Here is a 25659-nt window from a genome sequence, read left to right on the forward strand (position 1 = left end):
ACAGACTCCCAGCAGGATATCTGCCTCGTTGGCCTTCCCCCTCATCCTTACCCATAAACACTCAACCATATCATCATCACAATCGTTGAGCTCTAGACAATTGAAACACTCCCTAACATACAGGGCCACCCCACCGCCTCTCCTTCCTTGCCTGTCCCTATAGCCATCCATTGCAGCACTCCAGTCGTGAGAGTCACCCCACCATGTTTCTGTGATGGCGATTAAGTCATATCTCTCCCACTGCACAATGGCTTCCAGCTCCTCCTGCTTGCCGCCCATGCTGCGTGCATTGGTGTAGATGCACTTGAGCTGGGCTATCGATTTCACCCCCGGCATGCCACCCCTAGGCTCATCTCTAGTGAGCCTGGTTTTATCCCCTTCCCCCTTCGAACCTAGTTTAAAGCCCTCTCAATGAGCCCTGCCAATTCATGAGCCATGATCCTTTTCCCCCTGTGAGACAGCTGGACTCCATCTGTCGCCAGCAGGCCCGGTGCCGTGTAAACCTCCCCGTGATCAAAAAAGCCAAAATTCCTCCGATGGCACCAGCCCCTGAGCCACGTGTTGATCAGGTGTGTTTTCCTGCTCCTTTCAGGATTCTTCCCTGCCACTGTAGGGATAGAGGAAAACACTACCTGTGCTCCCGACCCTTCAACTAGTCGCCCCAGTGCCCTGAAGTCCTTTTTGATCACTGCAGGACTTCTCTCTGCAACCTCATCACTGCCAGTCTGTATAACCAACAGTGGGTAGTAGTCGGGATTATATAATATAATAGTCGGGATTATATAATATAATAGTAGTTTACTATCAGTAAAAAATTTTTGAGCATGCACCCCCAATATATGTATATTTATTTATTTATAAACTATACATCTGTACTAATGAAGTTCTGTATTTTCTTCCTGCGCCCCAATGGATTGTCTTGCAGACCCCCTGGGGTGCATGCACCCCTCTTTGGAGACCACTGTTATAGAGGATGTCACATCATTTTAGTAGCATTTCTAGAAACAATAAATAATATTTTTTAAACACAGGGCATCTTGCAGCCAGTGTAGACACATTAGTTACTGGACCTCATTCAGATGGTAAAGACCTGCTGTATTTGGCTACCGGTAATCACGACCCTCTCACATTTCATGCGCATTGAATGTGATACCAGTTAGAAAGAGAAAGGGACAATTTGTCCAAGCTTAAAAAAAACTGTTGCTGTAACAAGCTAGGAACATCAATTTAATGTGGCAAATATTAATAGGAACTGGAAATTGTTCAAGAACATTCTAGTGGGTATAAAAAAAAAAAAAAGTGCCACAAATTTGCAAGCAGAAAAGAATTCATGCTGGGGAAGAAAGAATTCGTGAAATATAGAAGATGCAGAAATGCTAGTGAAACATTAGCAATCAAAATATAAAGAATGCAAAAAAGGATAATAGCAATAAACTGCAAATTTTAAAAAACGTACTCTGCTGAAAACAGTTATATAAGAAAAGATCAACGGGCAACATAGTTAGAAGGAACATACGAGAAACACATTAGAGTAAAGAATTTCTGCACCAACTATTGGTCCATTGCTAGAAACAGGTATTATAATTTTGAACAAAGGCTCAGAAAAGACAGATGTGTTCATTGCTATTTCTCTTCTGATTTCAGAAGGAAGCAGGAGGATAAATCTGCCCAGTAAAATGTTGTAGATAGAACAGAAAACCTGGCATCCAGAATGAAGAAAAATACGATGCAGAGTCAGCTGCAATTACACACGTACAAATCAAGCAGCCTAGAGGGAAACAAGCAGCACGGAAAACAGGAAAAACCTCAAAGATCTTTGAATTGCCAACGTATTCCAAATATTAAAAAACTGTAGAGAGATGATCCAGGAAAATATAGATCCGTTAGTCAGGCGCTGAACCTGGACACATGATGAGAAGTTTCATTTAGGAGCCCTCCAACATAGAATTGAATGCTTAAGGTGCAATTAATAATAATCAATATGATTTCATGGAATGCATTTCTTGTAAAACAAACCTTCTTTATTTTATCTTCTTCAGTTTTCTTTCTGTTCACAGCTATTGCTCTGGTTCACAGAGATAACTGTGTTAATACCGTATATTCATAGGCCTGTGTCTTCAAATCATTTGACCATGGATTTTGAACATCATATTATATGGAACTAAAAGGATGTAACTTGGGAATTGGTTCCTATCAGTCTATTAGTGAATGATTTTGTCAATGCTACACAGTTTCCACTGATTAAATTTACACAGGATACAGAAACAAGTGGGATGGTAAACAAGGAGAACAGATAATTTGTAGACAGTGATCTGAATTGCCTGATTAAAAGAGCATATTAAAAAATGCTCTTTTTTTGTTCTGTACAGAGATGTGAGGACATACACTGAGGGGTAAGAAATACAGTCTTACGATACTGAAAACTTACTTCAGAGCAGGGACTCAGAGAAGCACATATGGATCATCATAAATTAAGCTGAAGCTAGTGTAGCTAAATACTTCCCAGCGATGGCAGGGGATGCAAGCCTTGGTGGAACCTAACGACTTCATCCTGGCAGTTGGAAATGCTCCAGTGTGTCTGAGGTTGTGGGGCTCAGTTTAAGGATGAGCTTTCATGATCTTTATGCACAAGGTCAGCCTGAGTTGCCTAACAGTTGGGTTTTTTTTCTTCTGGCTCTGAATGAAAGGGATCTATATTTTCATGACAACTTTGCAAATCAACCTGCAAATATAATTCCGATCTAGGAAGGGCACTCCCAAGCTCTTAAATGTGTTGATGACAATCCAAAATTTAGAACATGATAAATGGTGCAAAAATAAAGTTTATGAAATTGTATTCAAATTCTGAATGTCTCTTTCCTTGCCAATTCCACGCTCCTTTTTATTCCTTATCTCTGATTTTTATTGGCATAAATGCATTGGGAATGCCTGTCTTCAGCTGAATTCTCAGATACAAACATGACTATTCATGCATAATTAACAGTATGTTCTATTCACTAATCATTAGTAATCATGCTCTAATTCTGTATCCAAACTCCAATAATCAACCATGGAGCAGAAAAACTGCAATCCAATTGAAGTGACCAATTATATGCCACAAGCAGCAAATAGTCAAAGTTAACAACTCACAGGCATAGACAATATTTGCCTTCTAGATCTTCAGGTGAGGACTTTGAAAATCAGTCTATCATGAGGAACCAAGATCAGTTCATGAATGATTTGTGAACAACAACAAAGAAGTTAAAATTATCCTATAATCCATTTACAATGAATGATTCATCCAGTCCTAGTAACATCCATGCTAATACTGTATCTCTGACCCAACCAGTTACTCTATTTTCAGGCACCAGCAGAGGTATCTTTTCACACACCATCTTGATAAAGGTGCCATGCAAACAGACAAGACCCGATCCTCCTCCTGGTGCAAACTGCTGTCTCCATTAGTTTTGATAGAGCTACTCCAGTTTCACCAGCTCAAAATCTAGAGCTGAGCAATAACGTCAATAGCCACAGTAATAATAAGATATCATGGATTGTTCGTTTTCTGAAGGACATATGTATATTAGCTTTTAATAGGTTTAATAGGCTTTGTGTACAGCTTTCATATTCAGTTATGCAGCTTACTGTACATATTTACATTCTGATTTCTGCAATGTTTCCCACTTGTTGCTCCAAGTTTTATTTTCCTTTGTTCCCATAATTTCCATGCAAGCCTCTCTTCAGCAACTTTTCCCTTGTGCTACTCTGTCTTTCCAGCGGTTCCCCATCTAGTTGAGCAGGCAGCTTTTATCTTTATTTCACTGCCAATGGCCTCTATCAGTCAGTAAACACTGACATTTTTGTTTCCTAGGGTTATCTCATGATAGTCTGCGCCTGGTGTCATGACATGTTTCCTTTCACGTCTGATACCTGCACCTCATACACGTGTAACTTCTAACTTGTTGATGTTTCTAGTCTATCCTGTATCTGCCTGTGGGCAATCTAGTCTTCCTCCATATTCTGGGACTGGTGGAGATCTATGGACCAGATATGGCTTCTGTGAGGACCAGTACCACCGTGCTTCAGAAGCACTTGGTAAAAATTGCATTAACTATGCTCCATTTTGAGCCCATGAAGACCCAGCTGTCCAGTCTCTATGTAAGCCTTGCTATTTTTAGTTTGGTGCCTCCTACATTTTACCTCTTGCAGATTTTCTAACATTTTATTTCATTTCCTTAGTGAAAACATATGTCAAACAGATGCCTAAGCAGGGCCCCAGGCACCCATCTCATTTTCCAGACTTTTCAGGATACCTGGGAAAATTCTGTGGTTTATCCTGATATGCGTCCCACTTGCAATTTATTTCAAGTGCTACCTTTTCAGTGACCGGCATCCTAAACACCATCAGTTTTGGAGGTGTGTCATTTTAAAACCAAGTTTCTGTCTCTATTTTTATTTTTTTTCATAGGCAACCTTGAAAACATAAATAAACTAACCACCAGGATTCAAAAATTGTAGCAGCTGGGTATCAGTTTGAGGAAGCAAGGATGATCTGAAGATCTTCTTTCTCCTTTTCACACACACCTCTCAAAATTTAAAATAAATCAGTTGAGATTCATCTACAAACATCAGTTTACACAGAATGGCGTGATCACAGCTCTGTCTGAGATAAAAGGGAAATGATCTGAAGACCTGAAAATGCTAAATCTAGCTCTGCTTAAAAATTACTAGTCCCCTCTGAGACCGGGATTTAGCTATTTTGCATAGATCATGAGAGTGCTGAGCTTGGGCGGCAGCCCCCCACTTGCCCACAGCCCCCCCCAAGGCAACTATTCCATGGGAGAGAGCATCCTCCAAACCAACAGAAAAACAGGAAAGTCTTCAGTAGAGCTGTTGGCCTCTGTCATACACCTTTTTCCCAGGTATCAGCCTTGTTTAATACTATAATTCTTCTCTCCCCTTTCCCATGCCTCACCCTTTGTTCTACTATCCTGTGGCAATGCGTTTAATATTATTTCAATATGTTGAAATTATTTCTGAATTTTAAAAGTGTATGTATATCCTGGAGAAAGTTTATTTCGGTAAGTGGGTATTGGCATTCTTTACTAAGGCTGCTTTGTAATTAATTGCGCACATGGGACCTGAAAGCCAAGAAATAGCATATCTGTTTTCCCTCTGCTCTGTCCCCTTCCCAGGATTCACTCATTCCAGAAACACGAAATATTGAGCACAGAATTTAAGATGCAATCATGTGTTGAGAAGAGAGTACTGAGAGCCAAATGTGTGCAAGGTGGCAGATTTACCCTTATAACTGGATCTATCTCCCAAGCATGAAGACACCCAAGGTATGTCAAGATTTGCTCCAGATATCAGACATCAGAATGTAGATTTATTCACAAAATGCAGATGTTTAATTTAGAAGCTATTTAAATGAGCAGCCTCTTGAATTTATTGTCATACTTTCTTCTTCCTTTCTCATTAAAAAAGTTGCTTTTTTTTGCACAAAGGATGAGAATGCTGCAATGCACCGTTTTCTGTACCAATATGCAGCAATCGATTAATGCTGAATTAGATGATTTTACCATTTATAAGACATGCAGTGGAAGCTGATACATAGGCTGAATGAAATTGCTGTGAAAGGCATAGCACATGGTCAGGAAAGACTATCAGTTCTGAGGCCACAGGGCTCCTTCAGAAGTGATTTACAGGTATCTTGCTCCGTATTTTGTATCAAAATTATCCAGCAAAAAAGAAATATAAAGCAACTAAATCAATGCCAAACCGATTGTGTATGTGATTTCCAAGGGATGTTTCTTTTCCTCCCAGATCACTTGTATCAACACGAAATGTTCCTTACAAACGAAGGATCCCTTTTTGTTGCCCGTAGGGAGGAAGGGCTAAAGAAAATAACGACACACTAGCCATCTTATGGAATTTCCAAGGGATACTTAGTTTTTCTTCCACCCATATCTCAACAGATAATGTTCCTTACAGATAAAGGAGCCATTTTTGCCATCTTTACCCAAGGAAGGACTAAGGAATGTAGAAAGTTTCATCATGCCAGGTCACAAATGTGACCACTGGAAAGAAGCAAAGCTCTGCAGTCTTCCCAAAAGATGACTTTTTAGTATCTATGGAGCATCTTCTTGCCAAACTCCAGCTGGTTAGCCGCCGCTTAGTTATAGTTGCTCGTTAGCTGTGCAACATGGGCAGCAGCTGCCTGTGGTGACAGTGACCGTCCTGATGGAGCTGCCTGCCTCCAGCTGAGACCTCCCAGGCATGCTGGCCAGCAGGACTGCTGGACGCTCTCGGACCGGCCATCCTTTTGCACGGAAACAGGGCAGAAGACTCTCGCTTCACTCATTTCTCTGTAACTTCAGACGTCTCTGCAGGTCTCTCCACACCAAATGAGAGACTGAAGGTACTCCTTGTTTTGTGCTCCAGGCTTTCCGACATCGGCTGTTGAACCATTTCCACAGTACTCTCTTGATAACATGCTTCTTAATTTGCCTCGGTATTCCTAGCCATCATTTTACTATTAATTACTTATTACTAGTTTTGTGTGTGAGAAAAGCATTTGGTAGCTTGTCTTCAGTAGCCACGTGGGGCAGCTACAGACCAAAGGTGTCGGACTCCGCTCGGTGCAGAAGAAATCGTGTGTCACCTTGTTAGTGAGCACCTTTCAGCCTGTGCCAATTTCTGTTTCATCTCTGCCTACAGCACCACGGGGAGCACAAGAGAAATGTGAATGGAAAATAATGTGATTTCTGGTTTAATTTGATGAAACACTTGTATTGGTTTCTAAAATATACAGACTTTTTTTCATCTCCTGGAATCACAGTTTTCAAAGAAAACTGATTGCCATCACATGCATTAAAAATAGCTTTTAACAGTGACTTTATCAAATGTATTGGAATATTAGCAGATATGTTACGTGCATAAACGTAACCTTCTCTATCTAATCCGAGAGCTTCTTATTTTCCATCCACCCACTCAGGCACACAGTTATTCATTAGGTACAAAAATGAACTGCACACCTTAAATATATTCAGATTATTGTAAAACTGTCTCCACCTTGCTACCAGAATTGCCAAGGTAAAAATATCCGTCTCTTTCTCAAAAGATAGATGGTGATAATACAGAAATGTTTCTACTTCCAAAGCGCCTATACTAATACAAGGAGTCAATTCTATTTAAAAATAAATTCGCACTTGAACAGTTGCTGTACTCGATACATGTATTTCACACACATACAAAAAATTGTTTAAAAAGTTATGTAGTTCTAGACAAGCATTTAGAAGTTAGGAAATAAGAGCCAAGAAGAATCTTCTATGCCTGAAAAAACTCCACACACACACACACCGCTTCCTGTGTAAGTATTATTATATAGTCCTTAATTACATGAAAATGTGCTTTTTTACCTCAGGAATCCATCTTGTTTAATCCAAAGAAACCCTTTTTCTCTTCAAATTGTTCTACCTGAGCCACCTGTGCCATGAACACCTATAACATTATTTAATATCCCTTCTGGCTTAGTTTTCTAGGCAAACGAAGCTTAGTTATGCTATGGTTCTGTCCCTCAGACCCCACTGAGAACTTTTGAACCCACTGGGTGGTTTCAACCAAATACAATGGAAAAGTAGAAGTTTTAAAGAAGAAAATCTTACCCAAGTTTCAGGACAACCGGGGAAAGGTGAAAGCCCTATCAATGCCTCCACCAAAGTAAAGGCTGAAGGTGAACCCTGCTCTGCCGCCAGCATTCAGGCAGCTCAGCCCCGAGACCCTGTTCCTCAGGAAACCTGCCTTCACCCATCCTGCTGCACCAGGGCCACCCGCATCCCTGCCGCAGCCCTCACCTGGCCTCTCTTTTCTGAGCATCTCCTTTTTTTGAAAATTGTTTCAACCCCGAAAATGCTCTGGGTGTGGTATCTTATAGCTTGGGATGATGTGGATTACCCTCCAACTCCTGCATCCATTTTTACATAGGTGAAATCTGGTTTTGCTATTTTCTGCTTTTCTTTGGTACTCCCATTGCCCTCAGCCTCTTGCTTTTGTCTGGCTGATCGTGTTTTGGCTCTATAGTTCTCCCTCACCTTGCACACTCAGTTTGCCATTAAAACTCACCCTCTAAGCTGAACGTTTGGGCTGTGCTATTTAGGCTTGCAGCCCGGAAGTTTGTGGTAAAAATTCTACACACAAGGCATGTCAGGGCAATTTCAGTATTAGGTGATAAAATTCCCCTTCTTTCTATGCACACAAGTGTATAGAAACTTGCAGACCTTCAGTCAACGTTTCCAACAACTGCCCAGTCTCTGATATCCTTCAGTGTAGCTGAAATGGAGCTAGGTCGCAGCTCACAGCAATAATGCGTATGTCAGGAAAAAAAAAATTATTAAAAATCAGCACACTATCAGCCATCTCTGCCAAGCATGGATCTTGGACAACATATTGCAATTTTGCTAAATAGTGTCAATACAGATGTTTGCATATTGGCAGGAAACTGATTAAATCCCACTGTTCCCTTTATTCAGACTCTGCTTCCATTTTGTCTCCTAAGACAGAGGTGTAACAGTAGGTGGTGGATAACCTCTGGTGTATTCATAATTGCTGTGCAATACATATATGCACATTGTCACATCAGTTTTGCTGTATGTGCCTTTATGGTCACTCCTCATCACTGCAAATGATTCCATGAAGCAGCAGGCAGTGAAAAACTACAAAACCTTTCAGGTGCATTCAGTTGGCACCACCGGTAATACATCGCAGCAAATCTGCTTGTGTCTGTGTATATCCAACCCCTCTCCCAAGAATTACCATCTCCCCATTTTGTAAAGGTCTTAGTGTTAATTACCTTGTACAGAGTGATGACCTTTTTTTTTCCTCTCCTTCTCTTGTTTTTTAGAGTCCTGATTTGATGATTCAGTTTGTATCCACATGCACTTAGTGACAAAGAACATTCTGCCTTAGCAGAAAAGGTCTATTGAAGGGCTGCAGCAAGACTGGACATCACTCTAGGGAAGAAACACTACAAAACTACAGCACCAAACTCCGGTGTAGAGCAAAAAAAAGGAACTTAAACTCTGAAGTACAACTCTATGCCTTGTAGCTACGCTAAGATATTTTGCTTGACTTCCAGTATGTTAACATTGAAATAGGACATTTTTTTATCTTAAATGAGTCAAATCCTGGTGACAATGAAATCAATGGCAAATCCCGACTCACTTTGATAAAATGTGAATATTATCTGAGAAATTTACATTAACAAAGTATGAGTTTTAAACCATAACATCTGCATTCCTCATGCCTTTTGCTAATGAAATGATGTAATAAATTGGTAAAAATACAAACAACTTTCTATAGCTTGACATTCTATTACTTCCAACTTCTTTTTATAACATCCAAACCCATAAAAGAATTAAAATATAAATACTTGTCTATAATTATGTAAATCCAAGGAAAAGCTAACACTTAACAATAAAAATTTAACTTTTCATACAATTTAATTCTGAAGTGTTACTATTTGTTGTAGCACAGAACCTATTACTCAGTCTTTGGAAGTTGCTTCAACAGCAACTGGGTAGATAGAATAAAACTGCTGAAGACTGCACCCTGTGAAGCAAAAAATACCAAACAGTGAGTCTCAAAACCTACAGGCAGTCTTATCTTCTAAAAAGAGTCTGATGAGGTAACAGACATGATACTGAGAACTTAAGGTGTCCCGGATAGACGTGTTTTTGAATGGGTCCAGAAGGTCTAGGGCAGCCTCATGGAAGAGAAAGAACATACCTCCTACAGAGGGAGCAAAAAGTGCCATTGCCTTGCAATTCATGGACACGGGGCCCTGACCAGAAAAAAAAGGAATGATAGCTTCAGATGAGCAACACATTTCCGCATTTCATGCAAAACATGCCAACATTTTTGTTAAAGTGAAGAGCTCTGATGACTTACATGTTACATTGGTATGGTGATCACCAGTGCTGTCTGATGATCTTTTGCTTCAGCTAAGGGTGGCAGTGAAAGTATATCTTTGACATCTCTGCCTCTCCTTACAGTACTGATACCATTGCTACATATTATTATGAGTGCTTTTAGCACTGCTGCAGGGCTTCTAGGTCTGCTGGAGTGCAGTATAGACCGAGGGCATTTGGACAGTGGAAAAGATAAAGAGCTTTTGGGATGAGTCATACATAGGGGAACAGAGTTGGGGAAGGGACAGGAAGGACAGAGGCAAGAGACTAGTTGCAGAGTACTCTGAAGGTGGCAATGCAAAGAACAAGACTATTAATAACAAGAAACACATGTAGGGTGTGGGCTGGAAGAAGGCAGATCCCAGCATCCTCATCACCAAGCTCATCCTACTGCTCCCTGAAAGCCTCCTTCCTTATCCAAAGGACGGAGAGCCAAACAATGATCCCACTTACGCTCCTTCTTTGCAGAACTACCTGTAAAGACAATGGACTTCCACAGGAAGCACAAGTCACTTTATTGCTCCTCCACTTGTATCTGCATGCAGCCTTTTTACTAGGACTCACCATCGGTAGAGAGCTTCTGCTGTTGGAAATGGGTATTACATGATCAGCGTCAATTGGTGGGACAGCTCTTTGTGCTCAGTATTTGTGTTCCTATCACCTGGAAGGGAAGTCATAAAGGGCAGAGGGCTGCAGTGAGGGACTTCAGGAAGGACTAACTTGTTCTCCTGAAATATATTTTGAAGATGCTCCTGAAGTGGCAGGTGTATGTGTAGCATAAGTCTTCCAGAGTAATTGGAGCCTAAAGCAGTCTAGAGGGGTCTTGTTTATAACATTTGAACATTAAGCTCTGCTGTGAGTCCATTAACCTGAACAGTAAGACTGAGGTTCAACTGGTCCCAGGAAATTTCTTGAGTCATCGGCTCTGAAACAGTCCTGAGAAACACATGGCACTTTTAAATTCCAGGCAAACTTTCATCTGATTTATTCAGGTGCTGAGAGTTGTCTTCAGGAGGGCCAAACTCTAATTTAACAAAGCCCTGAGCCACATCACCAAAACCAGAAGTTTAACCCACACAGCATTAGATTAAAAACACGCCGGTGTAAAATTTTCTGTGTCTTGGTTTTTGAACTATTTTCCTCCCACATGTCTGCTAGACTTCCCAGACAAACAAATTGAATCTGGACTCACTCCTACCTTCACTGTAGTCCTTTCTCCCCCACTGTTCAGGTGTATTTTGCTCTCATCCAGGCACTGCATCACTTCTGCCCTGCTTCTTGTCAGCCTCCGCATCTAGCCACCCTCCACATCAAGTTTGTCCCAGCCTTACCTCTAAATTTTCTCATACTAGAAGTGAAAGTACTGGCAGATTCCCCATTTGCTTCCTACTAAGAAAATCACAGCTACATGAAGAATCACAACTTAGAGGAACAACTAGGAGACCTAAGCAACTACTTGTAAAAGAAAGTAGCTAGCAGGCTTTGTGCTTAGATCCATAGAAATGTTGTCTCAGTTTCTTTTGAGGCCTGAGGCTTATAAGAGCTGTTTTGTACTCCTTACCTCCATCCTATTCATGCTGAGACTGCTGTCCAGCTCAGAGATGACCCTCAGCATGAAGCAGTCAGACAGACTGAAAATGAGATCCGGTCATGGTAGTCAAAAGATGTGCAAGGTTTTCAAACAGTCACTCACCAGTTGAAGGTTTTGCCCAGTGATTTACCTGTCTGTAGCTGATATGGAAGGGAACCATTCATAGATGATCGAAATCCTTCATGTGGACAGTATTTCTCACCAGATTTAAAACTGCTAACATAACTCGCCCTCTGTACCACCCAAGCATTAAGCTAGTGCCCCTCCTAAGCTTCTCTGACATCCAGAGCTTTTGCACACAAAGCAAATAATCTACATTCACAGGGTCCTACAGAACATTAATCCAATCTACTATTTCTGAGGTGAGAAATGAATCAATTTTAGTCACAACTTAGGGTTTAATTGAAATTCTAATAATGCTATTTTAAAAATAGCATTAAACATCTTTAACTAAAAATTGTCTTTTCCACAGGTTTATGACTTTTTTTGTATGACATGATTGTAACAGTGAAAACCCAATATTTTAATGGCTCATCTAAATACTAAACGAAGATGTAAATATTCAGTATGATGTGCAGGGAATTAGTAGTAGCATTAGCAGTAATGGGACTTGCACAGCTAATTCTCCACACAGCTAGCTGAACATGCAGCCCAAAGTACTCATCAAGAAAATCAAACTTTCAATTACATTTTAAACTAAAATAGGCTTTACAGGCTTTCTTTCTCTGAGACAAAACTTTAAAGTAGGTTTACCTCTACAAGACTGAACTTCAGGGCTTCACAATGTTACTGCCATACTAAAAGTAAATAGAATAAGATTCAGATATTATTTATAAAAACAATCCTTACTGTGGAATTAAGTCTCTTTGGATCATGTATATTTGTTTATGCAACATCTCCACTCTACTGTTACAGAATGTGAGCACTTCACAGTTTCAGTGTATACACGACACTGCCTGTGAGGTAGTGAAAAGGTCTACCTGACTTTACAACAGAGCCGATATCCTTCAGCTTTGCATCTTTGACGCTAGACCATCGATTTTCTTTTTCAAGAAGTACCGATGAGCACCTCTGCAGTAAAACTGTCTAGCAGGAAAGAAAGAAACAAGTTTGAAATGTGAACCTAAGCCATTTGTCTTACGCCAGCATTTCCCCTCATGGCTTAGATATATCTACGACCTAGCAGGAAGCAGGAGACAGTGAAGGAGTTAATTGTAAGTGACTACCTTCTCATTTTGCATCTTTCAGAGAAAAGGGTCTGACTTCTGCCAGAAGCAACTTAAACTTTTCAAGATAATACCGGTAAGGATCACTGTAAAGATCCAGGTCATGACGGGTTCCCTAGATACAAAGAAATTGATGGATACTGGAAAATGTGTAAGACAGAAAGAAACAAAGCAGCACAGGACCAAAGAAGGTTCTGATTTGAGAATGTATATTTTATGACTTACTAAGATAATTTTTCAGTTACATTTAAAATTGTATACCGCTTGCCACATATTAGAAATGACATACTTTCTAGCAACAGATGCTGAATTATACCTCAGCCATTCCTCCTCTTCACCTCTGACTCACCCTGACTTCTCCTAGCAAGAACTGCTTTCTTGTGGGTGAAAGTATTCCTTTGTACAATCACATTATTTATTATGCTGCTTTCAATAATTTTCAGTGCAACTGCATGGTCAGTTCCTAAACTAAGTAGCATACCATTATGCTGGCCGTTACTACTCAAAGCAAGACTTTGGGGTTATAATGGAGACTTGCAGGAAAACTTCTCAGACGTGGTTAAAAAAAAAGAAGGGGGCATATATCAAAAGCTAGGAATTACTAGGAAAGGAGTAGACAACAAAACAGAAAATATGATTGTAATATTGTATAAATCTATATTTTGCCCACAAAATTAATACAGTGTGCAGCTCTGATCCCCTCATCTCAAAGGAAAAAAAAAAAAAAAAAAGGATATATCAGAACTGGAAAAGGCCCAGAGAAAAACAGCAAGGATGATCGAAGTTATGGAGTAAGTTGCCCACAAGGAGTGGTTGAGCCTGAAAAGAAAGACAACGTAGAGCAGAAATGAGGTCTACAGAGTAACGAGTAGCATGGAGAGGTTGGACAGGAATCAACTGTCAGAAGAGCCAGCCTCCTTACGCAGAGGGCAGCAGACCTGTGAAAATCCTTGCCAAAGGACTTCGTGACTGAAAGAGCTTTGCTTACTTTCTAGGGGAGACTGAGTGAACATTTGAAAGAGAGATCCACCGGGGTTACTGAGGAAAAAAACCACATCTGGTTCAGGAAACCCCCAACGTAAAAAAAGTTGAAGGTTGGGAGGACATTAAGGAGGAACTAACACGTACGCTTGCCTGATTCTTACTCTTCCCTCACCGTGCACTTGTGGCCACTGTTGGGGACAATCCAAAGCTAGATGGCATACAAGGCCTTTGAACCAGTAGCGTGATTAATAGGTCATTATACAGACAGGTAAATTCCTGATTAACTTGATGTACGCCTTGGAGTTTGACGTGGATTTTAAATCAGAAACAGTCTGATAAACTTTTTATCTCCAGAAAAACAATATCCAAGAAATATTCCATAATCCAAACTAGCCAGGCTACAGATCTTCATGTCTATTCACCCCACCTCTCAGCACAAGCAACTTTTTTGGCAGAGCTGAACAATGTCTTTCTGGTTATCCCGTAAGGGGGAAGAGAGAAGGCAAAGACAACTGTAGAAATCTTAAAAGTAGAGTCATAACATCAAGTCAGTGGAAAAGCACCCCAAATGAATGTATTCTAAATTTTGTTTCTGAAATTCCCTGAAGTTTTTATTGAACAGGCAGTTGCTCATGATCTGCACGTGCATCAGAATCAGAATCATCTTCCTAACTGAGCAAGAAAAATTAAAAATGGTTTTAAAAACATTTTAATATGAACTGATTATGAATGCAAGCCCACAATATTACACCTCTGGTCTGCAACTGAAAGACATTCTGAATCCCTTTTTCAAGTCTGAATGGTTTTACAAAAGGAATGTTTGCCGGTAAGTATGGTGGATCAACTGCATAAGTGAATGTTTGTTCAGTTGATTCACCACCACCTATTTTTTTTCCCTGACTACAGTTTGTGTTTTCTTGTGTCAGGAAGCATTGGAACCCAGACAGAGAACGAAATCCTCACCCTGCTAAATTTACCATTGACTTGAATGGCACTAAGATTTGATACAGGATTTCCAAGGCCTTGTATAAAAACAAAAAAAATGGACCAACTTCCTTCGGTTGGTAAAACAGCCTTGTATGGAAACTCTTCTTTTTTGTTAGAGTAGCTTGTAGGGATTTAGCTAAAGGTGATGCCAATGTAATTCGGTCCTATAACAAGAGACGAATATGCAGAAAAGACAGTCCCACTAAAAGCTTTTTAACTGAGTTAGCTCAGCCTTCTTCTGTAGTAAAGTAAAACTGCTTAGGTGACCTTACAAACGAAACTGAAAATATCTGATACACCGTTGCTAGAGCGCATACTGAAAGCTGATCAGTAGTTCCGAGTGTGAGAAATCCTCTTCAGCGCCAGCTGGGATGAAAAGACGTTGGGGAAAAAAAATAAGTCTTGATTAAATTCCAGTCATGGGGAAGTTCCCAGGCAGGGCCACAACCCCAGCAACACTTGTTTTAATATATTATCTCCTTTGGTTATGCCAGCGGTGGACACCTAAGGCTCCCCAGGCAAAGTGCTGAACGTACGTGTTGCCCAAGTGCCAGCGACACGAGCTCTCACTAGCTAGCGATGCCTGTTTCACCCTGCTCTTGTCATCAGGGAAATCCTACTGTGGACCAGGTGTTGCAGATAGATAGTTTCTGTACCTACCATCCTCTCTGCATAGGCTTTCCTGCAGCACTGTTGCAGGGGTAGATCAACAGCAGCTATTGTAAAACATTCCTGCATCAAGGCCACAGTGTGAGACTTGTGAATACACTGGAAAAGACCCAAATAACCAGCGCAATCAGTGAGGAAGTGTTTCTCTCAAAATAAAATCTGCTTTGCCCTAATTGTTTTCTCTCCTACTTTTACACCCTATTCAGTGTTACTGCTACTGTGTATATGTTAATGTATAATAAACCTCTTCTGTTTCATTACCACTTGGGAGACCTACTTTCTGCAATACTATACAAATGATCCTCCACCAAATTTGAGCTGGTTTTGCAGCAAATTACACTAAAAGGGAATTGGATCAGAATTCTACCAACCATAAAAACTACAGCACAATTTTTGTCAACAGTGGCAAACAGTTTCCCCCAAAAACAACTCGCAGTATTTTGCTTACATCAGGAAGACAGTTTCAGAAAATGCTGCCACATATTCCACAAAACACCCCTTAGTCAAGAATTACGGAAAGAGTTTGATTTTTTCAGGGATGTATGTTAGAAGGGGAGCTCATTTCGAAGAACCTTGTGCTCCTGAAAGACTGAGAGGGAGTGCAACGTTCACTGTAACACAGTAATGGCTGTTTTCCATGACACAATGGAAACTTTATCACCGGTTCTTGCCAGCACAAGTCTTTTGACAGTGAAATCAGTGTATCTGTAATAATAACGCATTGAAAAAGGCAATAGAATTTTGAAGTGCTCTACTGGAAAAAGATATATCTTTGGGAACATAATGTAAGTATCTGGGAAGTTCTGTGTTTATCGAGCGACACTCACTGAAATACCGTCCCCAGCATGAGTTATCTGAGAGTCTGTGTGTGAAGGAAAGATTGCTGAGAAGAGAGCCGAGCAGCAAGATGAAGTGAAAGAACCATGTTAAATGAATTGCACACCTGGATCCTGGTCCTGAATCCATGTATCTGAAAACTATGAATGACCTCATGTGGAAAAAGAAACTGCTGCAAGCTCTTCCTTAGTTGGATGTACAACAGCTCTCTGCCTTTCTAGGACTCTCCATGATTTTCTTCTACATTCATTTATTGGTGATACACAACAGTTTCTCTGATAACTGTATAGGAATATACACGGTCATCAGATCTGTAAGACACCACTCAAAATTGATCAGAGACATGCAATGCAAGTCTGAGTCTGCCTGTAATTCAGGAAGTCCAGCTCCATCTACACATCTTTTTTTTTCTTCTGAGCTATCTTTTGCCATCAGAGGTAGTATTTTCCCAGACCTGAAGGTGGAACTCTTGTTCCTTTGATGATCTTTACATGAGTGACATAGCATTTTTCATGGTCATGGACTTCTCTGAAGTCACTGCTGGGTTGTCTGGGAGATCACATTAGCAGTGGTAGCAGAACTGGACAGTCAGGCATGAACGTTGTGTTCACAATGGAATGTGCCAGGAGCTCTTCAGACATTGCCTCTTCACAAAAAAAGTGCCCATTTCTTTTTGGGAACATCCTTGGGATCCTATTCCTTCTTTTGCTTCTACATAAATAGACTTCTTGGTCATCTTCTGGAGTCATAAAGTTTAAGGAAAGGAAAGACCGAGTATAATCTTGTGGTCGTACCATCTCTGTATCAGACCGCACAGAACCTCTTGCCAATGTATTCCGCATCAAAATTGCAGCTGTGTATGCTTGAGCTACAGCACATCTTTGAAAAAATCTCCGTTTTTTTACTGACAATTTTGTATTGTTTCAAAACAGATTCACAGATAATTTAATCCTATAGCTATATTTCTATTTTTTCTTAGTTTTGCTTTCAGTTTTGTAATTTTCTGAAAGCCAACACTGCTTCTACTCCTCAAACGTCTCTAACTCAGACAAGTACTAGTACGCTTATGACAAAGGTACCTCCTCACCTGCATTGGATTGTGCTTTTAAAGTATCTCACATTAATGAGTATTTTCCACACCTTTCATAACTTTCTTCTGGACTCTTTCCAATATTTAACATCCCTTTGAAGTGTAAATGCCCAAACCAAATGCATTTCAATAATGGTTTCATCAGTGCTTATAAACAGGGGTAATGTCCATTCCAGTTGTATTTGATGTTCCTCTGGTTTTGCTTCAGAGTATTTGCAAGAGCTTTGTTGTAGGAGCTCACGTTCAGCTGCTTATGTACCATAGTGTCCAGGTCCTCTTTAGCATTGTCTCATGCCATTTGCTCTCCCTCAGATTCCAAGTATGGCTTTGAGGCTTTATCTTGAATGTATAACCTCCAATTTGACTGTCTTCAGAGGAGTATTTTTACATGTGAGAAGATCCTACAAAGCAATTCAAAGGAGTTTATCTAAGTGACCTGCCCGTATCTTTATTTACAACAGCAAAGTAGTGATTTGGTATTTTTGTCTAGGTCATTTCTAATAGTACCAGGCCAAGAATAATACCACCCAAAAAGACAACATTATGACAAATCTTCACTTACAATTACTTCTCTTGAGAACTGTCAGCTGAATCACTTATGAACTGCACAGAATTTGTGTTCCATGTTGTATTTATGAGAGTAGAATACTGTTCTACCTCAGATGGAAGCTATTACATCAACATTTTTAGCTTTATCAACCAAACTTAAATTCAAATGTGTTTAATCAAATCTTTTTCATAAAAGTGTGTTGACTGGCATTTAATTATTGGCATTTAGTAACTATATCCCAGGACAGCACTTCCATGATTCTGCCCCATATCCATGTCAAATTGGCTATGCTAGGCTAGCCTCTGTCATCCTCTTTACCCTTTTTTAAATACATGTTCAGTGTAAGCTTTTTTTAGTACTCTGGCATTCCCCAGTACTTCACTGCCATTCCAGCAGCTGTACTGTGAGCAATAGAATTAATGAAGACATTGGATCCTGTGGATTTGGATCCTTTAGCCCCTAAATAACCTTAATTACAATAACTACAATTTATTCTCCATTTGCCCTATGAAAATCCCATCTAGCAGTCTGGAACTACGTATACGCGAAGTGGATGGCTAATATATACATACTGATTGTCTGGCTGATTGCTGCTAACAAGAATGTGTAAGAGTTGACTTTCTTGCTTGCTGTTCCCTTGCTGAGGAAACAAATTTAGGTTTATTTCCTCAGTGACATATCAATTTCGACAAAACTTGTGAGTGTAATGACTTTCTCCAAATTAGACTGGAACCGGCCAAAAGCGCATGGAATGACAGACGAACGGACAGATAACATAAATCTTGTCCAGAACAGCAAAATCAGCTTAAATTCATCTTTGATACTGCAGAGATCTTCTTAAGTCTGTTCTATTAATGCTGTTGACTTCAGCTAAAATACATTCTATTTCAATAGTGGCATAACATAGCTGCTCTCCAGATATTGCCAGGTAGCCAGAGAGTTTTTCACCTCTATTCAGAGGCGGTAAAACGACCAGAAGTGATACCAGGCTGACCTGGGAGGTTTCGCTCTGCCTGTCCTACAGCTGCCGGCATGCCTGCCGGGAGCGGGTGCTCTGCCAGCCAGAGGCTGCGGTGTTGGGAAAGCAATGATCAGTGTCGGACACAAACAGCTTACACTTATTTTCAAAATACGGGTCAGAAATATTTCCTAGCTACTTATTTTCTGAATGCTGTTAGAAACAGTGAAGGTTAGTGAGGGGAGAAAGGAGCCTCACTGGCACGGCCTGGTCAGCATTTGTCCCCGACAAATCCATGCTCTGTATCCCCAGGGTCCCACTTGGCAAGTTGGTATTACCTAAATTATGTGTCAAGGCAAGTAAAAATGTTGGTACTGGGGAATTTAAGAAAAGTTCTTAAAATGATGGCGAGAACCTTTGACTCTCTTTTAGAAGAGGAAATTTAAGTTTTCCCTCCCGATGAGCCCTTATCCCAGATGCCTGGTACTCGCCCCCCCCGGTCAGGGCAGCTCCTCCTCCTCCTCCTCCCCCCCCCCGGCCCCTTCCCGCCCCCCGACCTGCCGCCCCGCACCAAGTTACGGAGGGAAATAAACATGAGGAAAATCGCCCCGAGGGCGGCGAAGGGGGGGTGTGTGTGTGGCGGGCGGGGGCTGGGCCGCTTCCCGCCGAGGGGAAGCCCTGTACGCCGGCTCCTGCACAGTGTCCCGGGATCGCCGCTGGCCGCTGTCCTCGTCTCGGCCACAGCCGCCACATGGTGAGGGGCCGCGGGGGGGGAGGGGGCTGCGCACGGCCGGGGACGGCGGGAGCAGCGGGGCCCGGAAGGAGGGGGCAACGGCTGCCCCGGCGCCGGGCTGGCTGGGCGGGCAGCGGGGCCGGGGCGGCTGCCGGGCCCCCACCGACGGCGGCCCCGCTGCTTTCGCTTTCGATTCCCGCGCCGGCGAGGCGAGAGGAAGGCCGGGCCGGCGCCTCGCGGGCCGCCGGCGTGCCCTGGGCTTGGTTCCTGCGGACGTGGCCGGCCGGTAGGAGCCCGCAGCGCGGCCGGCGGCGGGGAGCGGAGCGCCGGGTTCCCCTCTCGACCCTCAGAGGTTCCTGCCCCTCAGCGAGGGCCCCGGCGGGCAGCCAGCCGGCGCGGAGGGCAGCGGGGCCGGCGCCGGCTCACCTCGGCCTTGTGGGCCGCGGCCGTAGGCCGGGCCCTGCTGCCGCTGGCAGGCCCGCGCCCCTCGGCCGCCCCTCTCCCGGTGCCCGGGGGCTGGCTGGCACGGCGGGAGGGTTCGTCCCGCTCCCCTTCCCCGTCCCCCCCGGTACCCTTGGGGCCGGGTACCCAAGGCTGGCCAGCGCGGCGGAGTGGTTGGGGGTGCCCCATCCGTGTGGGTGCCCCATCTGTGTGGGTGCCCCCGGGAGCGGCTAGGCCCGGAGGTCCTTCGCGGGGGCATAGGTCAGATGGCGGGGAGGCACAGGTTGTTGACTTGCCGGAGGGGAGCTGAACCGAACCAGAACTTGTCGCACTAGCTTGGATTCAGGGGAAAAAAAAAAAAAGAGTAAAAGCACAGTGCGACAAATGGTTTAGTCTCGCATTCCCCAAGCTTTTAAAAACATAATTCAGGAAAAAGAAACTAGTGTAGTCCACTTGAAGCCTTGATATAGGACATAAAACCTTTCTTTGTTCTTTCCTTATGCTTCTACTCTCTGCATGCACCCCTTGCTTTTCAGGGGCGAGATACAGGAAGCGCAGGCCTCCATAACCTCTTGGTTGCTGGGGTGAGACCAGAGGCATAGTTCAGTAATACAGAAAAATCAGTATTAGGGCTCTGATTGCAGGTGGAACTGCGCTGTGGCCACGTATTGCAGGTGTTGGTCCACTACAAACTCACTCCACCGGTTCAGCTTTGTTCAAAAAATGTTGACGTGTTAGTCATTAGGTATTTTCTGCCCTTCTGCAGCTGGCTTAAACATGTAAAACCAATACCAAACGCCTGTCATCTGCTCTGATTTCTCAAAATGCAGTCAGGCGCCCTTGCCTTGTCTGGATCAAGCTTGTCTTGCCAGGTGATCCACAAGCACACAGATCCACTAGGAACCACAGCCTGTTAATTCTGGTTGTTCTGCGGGAGATCCCACACGTGCGGCTCTTTATCCCACTAAGTAGTTTCATGTCACTTTGTGAACACACTGGGGCTGGTGACAATGCCTTATTTCAGCCTAACAAAGCTATTTTCCTTTGGTTGCTTTTACAGCCAAAGGAGAAAGATGTAATTCAGACCCAAAGTGCAATTTGGCTGTAGCCTGCCACAGGAGTGTGTTCCTCACTAACTACAGACCTCAGTCAAGTGAGCAATAGTGAATGCTCTTTGTCACTGCGATTTTGGGACCGGTACTGCTCTAAGAAGAAGTGGTTCAGGTCACCTTAGCGAGAAAGCTGTTGTAAGTCTCTGTATTCTAGCATCTGTATTCTAACTTATTTTATTTACATTGAGAAAAGGAAAAAGCTTTTTGGCCCTACAAACCTTAAAAACAAGGCATCTATACTGGAAGTACTTTTTCTAGTGGGTGGCAGTGGTTGTCTAAAGTGTCGTAAGTGAAGTAAAATCAAATAGGAGTTTTGCATTGCGTTTCCCTGGGCAAGCAGAACTCTTCAGGTTTATTCTGCATTTTTCATACCGTATTTGAATGGAGGACACTAGGCAGTTTAACAGAAGTTTATGAGCGTTACATTTGATGTGTATTAACAGCATTTACTGAAATTTATAATACAAGTTACAAGTATGTTACCATACATAGGAAGAATTTTACTTTTGATTGACTGCAACTATGTGACTATGTGCTTTCTATGCACCGCCACAAAGTAAGCAGAGGTTTTGTGTTAGGGTCAGAATTATGTTCACAGTTTCACCGTTTGGAATTGGATGCCTTAGGATTCTTTTGCCCCTTACGATTATTTGATTTAAACAGTGAAATAACATAGCATATGCTGGTTGGACCTTCAAAAGCTGAAAGAGGAAGTGATCTGTTTTTGAAAAGTTTTGTTTGCTTTACATACCCATTTATTTGGTAAAGCAAAGATCAAACCAGTGGAACTCCTCGGGTTCTTTTGCTCTGTTGCTTACAAACAGGAGCATGTGGACTAATCCTTTATGGAAGATACACTTAAATAATTCCAAGGATGTGGGGTGAACAAACTGGATAAGGAATTCTTCCCTGTCTTGGGTACTAAGAATCATAGATGGTTTTCATATTAAGTGCAGATATCAAGTTAATGGTATTCTTTTATGCTAATTTTACTTCACAATTTCAGTTTCAGTTTGGGGCCAGTCTCCAGAAAACGTAAATATTAAGAAGGGAGATATATATAATTTTTGTCACCGTCTAATACTTTGATAATGCTGCTACAGTATGCTTTGGATATGTCTTTTTTATTAACACAGTTGACTGAAAATTATTCTGCATCTGGGTCTTGATCACTTCGGGATAAGTGTTATTTCTGTCACTGAAATATAATTGAATTTTGGTGCATGAATTTTGAATGTTAAATTGAAAGTATTTTACTTAGAAGATAACCCCAGCAGGCCTGTAGCATCAGCATTTGAAAAGACAAGATTCTGTAATTTCTTTGTTTATCAAAATACCTTGCACAGTGAATATAATAAAGGACAGTTAATTACAAATGGTTTTATCTAACTTTTTTAATTACTGATTTAATGATATGATATTCTCTTGGGCTTTTTTGCTCAAACTTGAATTTATTTTAGAGAATCAGAGCCATGTATTCCAGTCTCGGAGAACTCAAGATTTTGTTGTGCTTGGAACTTGGTAAATGCCTGTAGGAAGGACTGCCCAAGCCCCTGTTCAAGTGACAGTCATAGAATCATAGAATATCTCAAGTGGGAAGTGACCCATAAGGATCATCCTGTACAGAAACAATCAGAAAGGGAGGGTGATGGGTCACACAACCTCATGGTGTCTGAATAGCACCCTCTGAGAAGAGTTCAGAACTTATGCAGGTTCAAGTACGTGCTGACTGCAATTCAGATCCAAGGACAGCTTATTAAAAAGCTGAAGTTGAGAGCAGTGTTTTTTACTTGCCTGAGGAGAGTGGTTGATAGGCTGGACAGGGCTGCTACTCGGAGGGATCTTGACAGGATGGAGAAATGGGCTGACAGGAACCTCATAAATTCCAGCAAAGGCAAGGAGGAAGCCCTGCATCTGGGATGGAATAGCCCAATGACCAGTACAGGCTGGGGGAAGACTTGATGAAGAGCAGCATTGCGAAATGGGACCCGGGTGTCCTGGTAGACCACATGTTGAATATGAGTCTATGCTGTTGCAGCAAAGAGGGACAACCGCATTGAGGCCCATGTTAGTAATCGTGGCTGAGGGACAGCATGTCGAAGGAGTGAGTCTTATCCTCTGTTCGGCACTTGTGAGACTAGCAAGGCGGTTAGGGGGCTGGAGCACATGATATTCAAGGGGAAACTGAGAGAGGTGGGTTTGTTCAGCCTTAAGAAGAGAAGGTGAAGGAAGGGGAGATCTTGCTGCTGTGTGTGAGAAGATACAGAGTCAGACTCCTCTTAAAGGTGCCTGACAATGGGATGAGAGGCAATGGACACAAGCTGGTTTAGCTACAACAAAAGTCTTTGGTTTTGTTTGTCTTTAACCTGGAGAATGGTCAAACACTGAAGGAGGGGTCTAGTGAGTGTGTGGAGCATCCATCCGTGGAGGTGTTAGAACTTGACTGGACAAGGGCCTGAGCAACCACATCTAATTCAGCTTGTGCTGGATGGCATATGAAAATCCCTCCCAACCTAAACTGTCCTTGTTATTCTGTGATTACTCAAAAACCAGGCATTATAGCTTTGGAAATGAATTGTTAAAGTTATGCCTAGGAAAACACAAACCAAATAAAGTATGCAAGAAACCTTAGATTTCCTTGAAATTGCATCTGGAATGAACATGTGGTCATCACAAAAACTTGTAATATTAATTTCATCTACCATATTATATGAACTTAAAAAAAGTAAGATGTTGCATATTTTCTTACTGGTAATTTATGGCTTGGAATTTTTGTTACAAAAGGTACTATACTGTTTGAGAGAACATTAAGCAGGAGACCTGATGAGAATGTGAGGAGTTTTTGTATTTCTTAGTTTCTCACACTTACTGTGAGTGAATTTTAGGCAGCAGTGCTTTAAAGAGACTCTTAGATACTGTCATGAAAGCTAGTTTACCATCTGAGAATTTTTAAAGAGAAGAAGATGACTGTCCAGAGCCTTGCATGCAGCCAAATCTTTGAGTTTAAAACTGTTGCTTATTCAGATTACCTACTCAAGACATATGGCTGTTGGTTACGTTAACTTTGCTTTCACAGTGGTCCAGTTCGTAAGTCATCTAAACTGTCAGTTTTGACTCTTATCAATCTTTAGATGTCATTAAAGGTTAAGGACAAAATTATGATGGATTTAGCTTAGCCTCTGCCGTATTTGTTCAAAGACAGAATGGGCTGTGGGTTTCTGTGAGTTCATATTGTGTGATAAGTTTGAAGAATTTGTGTCATCACTTCTTCAAGATGATTCAGTATTAAAGAAAAGCATGACATGGCTACTAAATATCTTCAAGGAACCAATTTTTAATTAATTCTAGCCCATAAACTCATGGATTATTGTATAAGCTGTCAGGAAATTAATGTGTATTCGAAGAGGAAGTACTGCAGTTTGAGTTTGGTGCTTTTTACCTTTTGCTCATTGCAAAAAAAGATCTGGTCTAGGCTCAAAATGGTGTTCAGCTGTGAGATACAAGTGGCTCTTTCAAATGTGTTAGGTACCATAGTGACCGAGGTATAATAAAAGAACCGATGTATTTTTTATTGTCTTGCATTTAAGCTATTGTTTTTAGAATGGTGGAAAGAGTAAATCAACATGAAAGGATTAAAGTTCTTTTTACATCCCGAAAAATGTGGGACCACCCACTGCATGTTTATTTGGAGATTTGGACAAAGACCCAGTAATATTGAATGCGTTGGGTTAGAAGGGAATTTGTAAGACTGCTTGATAGTATCTCTCTGTTATTTGAAGCGGGGATGATACAGCAATGACTGCAAAGTAGCAATGACTGCAAAGTCAATTGATGAAATATTTTCTTTTGAGGTTCTGAAAAAGGAAAAGGTGTATCAGTGGTAACTCTGCAGTGAAACCTTAAAGATTGACTTCCTCTAACTTGTTCTACTCTCAGTAAATGCTCAGTTTTCCACAGTTTTCGGTTTCTTTATTGGATGGGATAGATAAAGGAGAGTCTTCTCTTAGCATTCTCTTCTTCAGGAAAACACAACATTCTTTTATTTGCAACGGTGTTGGAAAAGGTGAGTAATCTGGGACTATGTTCCTCTAGAAACCCAGCTTCCCTTTGCCAGAAGCACTTTCAGCTTTCTGACTGGCGTGATGGAAGATGCTTACCACTTGGCTCCTTTGAAGGTGCGGGAGATTAGTACATATCCTCCCTGCAGCCTACAAGTGAGGGCTGTGACTGAGCTTCGAGTGGTTCAGTCGAAGACCCAGTGCCATCAACTGGTGTCTGCCTTCAAGTTCTCTCTGCCTGCAGGGATCACAGGTCTCAGAAAAACCTCAACTTTCTCCCTCTGCACTTTCACACCATAGTTAGATGTGGGAAAAATAATGTCTAATTTCACTGTTTGGCTGTGTGAAAAATAGGAAAATTTTTTAACCTGTTACATTCTGCTGTGCCTAATCTGTACCAGGAGGATTATGCTAGTTTAATTATTTTAAAGTAGTTTGGTTCCTGGAGGAGGAGAATCAGGGAAAGCCTTCTCATG

At 41.7% G+C, this 25659-nt stretch overlaps 1 protein-coding gene across 3 annotated transcripts in view; it reads left to right on the plus strand.

Moving 5' to 3' along the window:
• The first annotated feature begins 19406 nt into the window (after nucleotides 1–19406).
• STX17 (syntaxin 17) overlaps nucleotides 19407–25659 on the plus strand; it is a 36425-nt gene continuing 30172 nt past the window's right edge. For 2 of the 3 annotated variants that reach the window (XM_076330136.1, XM_076330138.1), the window contains exon 1: nucleotides 19770–19858. The gene's annotated coding sequence lies outside the window, so the exon portion shown is untranslated. Of the gene's footprint in view, nucleotides 19594–19769; nucleotides 19859–25659 lie in introns of those variants that run through there. The other variant, XM_076330137.1, reaches the window with a different exon arrangement.

The sequence above is a fragment of the Aptenodytes patagonicus genome, chromosome 2 (genome assembly GCF_965638725.1).
Source record: "Aptenodytes patagonicus chromosome 2, bAptPat1.pri.cur, whole genome shotgun sequence".
Classification (NCBI taxonomy): Eukaryota; Metazoa; Chordata; class Aves; order Sphenisciformes; family Spheniscidae; genus Aptenodytes; species Aptenodytes patagonicus.